We start from the raw sequence: 4,271 nt of genomic DNA, 5'->3' as shown, positions 1-4,271 counted from the left end.
AAGGATGTCCTCAACCCCCTTTGTGCAGATAATAAATGCGATCTTCTATTTGTAAAAAGGTTTCGGCGATTTTAGGATATTTTGTCTGTGAAAGGTAAGAAAATATTATTTTTTCTCTATATTTTACTTTTAAAAGTGAGTTAACTAGGAGTTACTATCGCAAGGAAATTTCTGCCTTGGGAAAACAACTATATATTAGCTTGAAAAACTTTATTTAAAAGTGATATCAGTTATTAAGTCTGAATAGATAAACTTACAACACTTGAAAACTTACTACTTACACTTATTTGATGAAGTCTGAAATATTTACATCTTAATAGTAACAAGCAATTAATACTGATAATAAATTTTTATACAATTTTGACACAAATGATAGCGATATTATCTTTATTGAACAACGTTTCGATGCTAAAACGTGCATCATTTTCAAGTTATGATAATTACATTCAAATTGCGTTGATTTTAAACGGTTCATGTCACGTTAGTATATATTGCGCGAGCATGCTTAAGATCATGCAGTTGATTAGATAAATTATATTAATTACATAAATTAGATCTAAATTTTGTCATTCTTAGTCTACTTAAATTATATATATACGTACACACATATACAGACACACACAAAAACATACATTTATACAGAAACTAAACATTAGATAAGTAAAAGAATAGAACGAATAGACTGATGTGTTTAAGGATGGTGATAGTTCCTTAATATGCAACATCTCGAAAAGAAGGCAATCATACTTTCCTTGGCATTTCCGAAGAATTGAAAAGCAACTCTCAATTCTCGACGTATCTTCACCATGACATTCGCTTACATGTTTCCCGATTACCGACCGCTTGTGTTCGTCAATGCGTTGATGTAAGTGTTGACCAGTATAGCCAACATAATCTGCATCATTTACATCATTTTGCATCATCATCATCATCAACGCATTGACGAACACAAGCGGTCGGTAATCGGGAAACATGTAAGCGAATGTCATGGTGAAGATACGTCGAGAATTGAGAGTTGCTTTTCAATTCTTCGGAAATGCCAAGGAAAGTATGATTGCCTTCTTTTCGAGATGTTGCATATAAAGGAACTATCACCATCCTTAAACACTCAATCAGACTCTATTCGTTCTTAACTTTATACTTAATCTGGAAATGTTTAGTTTCTGTATATATGTATGTTTTTGTGTGTGTTTGTATATGTGTGTACGTATATATATAATTTAAGTAGACTAAGAATGACAAAATTTAGATCTAATTTATGTAATTAATATAATTTATCTAATCAACTGCATGATCTTAAGCATGCTCGCGCAATATATACTAACGTGACATGAACCGTTTAAAATCAAAGCCATTTAAATGTAATTATCATAACTTGAAAATGATGCACGTTTTAGCATCGAAACGTCGTTCAATAAAGATAATATCACTATCATTTGTGTCAAAATTGTATTCAAAGAGATTTTTGATAAAGAGAATAAATTTTTAATAAGGCATTAATAGTAACAAACACTATTGTTATTGACTTATTGGGGGGGGGGGGGGTTACATTATGTTTTCTCAACTGCTATATTATTTATATGAAGAAGATTTACATGCTTTTAAAATAAAAGTAAGATCAATTTATATTAAAAGAAGAACAGGAAATGTCAACATATTAGTGCAAAATGTCAAATGCACTTTCAAATTTAAATGGCAATTTCAGCAGCACAGTAACATGTGCCATAAATAGTTCTTTAATGTTACATGTCAATACCATCTATTAAAGAGTACACTTTTAACAAAAAAACAAAACTAGAACATCTCTAATATGATAATGGGGACTGTCAACTGTGATAGAAAATGTCAAATGCATTTTTTAACATCAATTTTAGCAATATTAATCAACTTTTTTTTTGCCATTGAGTCATATGTTATCTTGGATTGACATCAGGGATTGACAGAAGTGCATTGGACAAGTCATCTGAAGAAAACATCTGAAAGACAAATGTCTTAGGGAACTATATCTACCAAGGGTTTTACATTTGCACCATTAAGTCTATATTGTCGAGCCAAGTCAGTTTCATTACACTGTTGTTTGCTTTTATACTCCCTCGTATTTTGGAGTCTATTTTGCCTCTCATGATCATTTTCCTGTGAATGTTTAGCTTTTTGTAATTCTCTATTTTTTCGGAGCCGTACATTCTAGATAAAATTCCCAGTGTTGGTTGAGGTGCAATTAAGAAGTTCTGTAAACTGAACAGGCACCATTTAAAACAAATTCGAATGCTATGCCTCAGAAATAACGTACAAATATTGCTCTAAATCTGAAATGTTTACAAACTGCAATACCACTGCTGTACCATTAGGATTGGACATTCTCAAACAATTATGTGCATGAGAATAAAACAGATAGAACACTCCATATGCTTTATCAAAGAACATTGTTTCAATGAGGGACTAAGTACGAACTTAATAATATTAACTTTGATTGACATTAATTGATTAATTGCACGAGATTCTAGAGGTAATACGAACCAGGATACACTGAACTGATTTAGGTAGAGATTCGAGAGCACGTTTGCGTGAGAAGGGCTTTTATTCTGTTTGCTAACCTGTTTAATTTGATTTATGTGTGATTATTTGAAGATTATGTAGAACGCGTAGACCCGGCAAGAAGTAAGTAAAACAGACATTTATAATATTAACATAGAATACGACAAAGACAGAATGATTTAAACCCAATGTAACCTAAACTTACATTTACTTATCTAATTGTTAATCATTATTTGTTAGATCTAATAATTACATCAATATAAAATCACAAATTAAACGATTCTGTGTTCTACGTTCTGACCCGATTTTCCAAACATATTTATATTTAACAAATGTACTTGCAATTGCTATGTGAAGGTTATAAGGTTTGTGGTCGTTTCGTACTCTTGTCATTTCGTACTTCCGCTGTTTTGTACCCAGGCCTGGTCGTTTTGCACACAGACATGGTCGTTTCATATCCAGACATGGTTGTTTCGAACTTTACACATGAGGGACTTACTCTAGTTTTTTGGCGACCAGATGCGGCTATAAATCCACATGTCAGCGATATTGCGGTTGGATATAATAAAACCTGAATGTACAATGCAAACTTAAACGTAAAATGCGAAAACTCAAATGCAAAATACAAACTTGAATGTAAAAACAAACATGAATTTAAAACACAGAGATGAATGCAATACACAAACTTGAATGCAGAATACAAAAAGTCCAATAAAACAAAAAAGTTCAACATAAAATAACGAAGTTGAATTTTGGCGAATATATCATGCCAAAGAATAGTGCGATATATAACAATAATCGATGTTCTGATCTTAAATTCTGACATTTTTATTTTATTTAACAAGATACGCACTCTATATCTATTATTTTTAAGGTATATCCTGAACTGATTGCAATAAAAGCAGTCATATAGTGTTTGAGTACAAAACTACTAAAATCGGGGTATGAAACGACCATCAATTAGAGTACGAAACGACCAGGGATATGAGTGAGAAATGACAAGAGTACGAAACAACCTGACACCGGTTATAATGAGAGGGAATGTCCTCACGAATCATAAGAAGCCCTTGCAGTTCTTGTTTGTAGTCAATTACACAAATTACTTTCCCATCATTTGTTAGGACCATTGAGTCAGCCACAATGGTCACTCACTCACCACAATGGGTGGTCACTCACCACAATGGTCACCAACCACAATGTGCAGTTCATTTTGCTCATATGTTGAGATAAAGCTCATTCTGAAAACATGATACACTAACAAGTTTTGGCAGGTCTTTCGCGGATAATACACAGCACCTGGTGGCAAATTGATCAAGTGATTATTCATCTCCTTTATATACTTTTTTCGTCTTGTATTTTAATAAAGTAGCATTTAATGTTGTTAGTGACCATTGCCATTGTGGCTTGTTAAAAGTCCTAATAAGCTATTAAAAGCACACTGTTTACCTCTGGAGGTAACATCAAAACAGTCATCACTATGATTAGTATTTCCTCAGATAAATATTGCCATAATTTGTCGATTGCTTCAGCATCAAGTCTGTAGTTGCCTACAAACTGGCTTGTTACTATACGACCTCACAAGCCAGGTTCTTTTACCTAAGCTCCACGGCCCATGCTGTGGCAAAGACCCTGGACAAGGCTGGTCATGTGACATCGTGAAATCTCCCAAAATATGGGAGATTTTTAATTAGTGCTTAGTTCATATCCATGGGATGAGTGGCAAAGTCAATATACCA

This window comes from Dendronephthya gigantea, unplaced genomic scaffold (assembly GCF_004324835.1).
Source record: "Dendronephthya gigantea isolate DGI-Jeju-01 unplaced genomic scaffold, DenGig_1.0 000049F, whole genome shotgun sequence".
Classification (NCBI taxonomy): domain Eukaryota; kingdom Metazoa; phylum Cnidaria; class Anthozoa; order Malacalcyonacea; family Nephtheidae; genus Dendronephthya; species Dendronephthya gigantea.
This window is presented reverse-complemented; position numbering follows the sequence as displayed.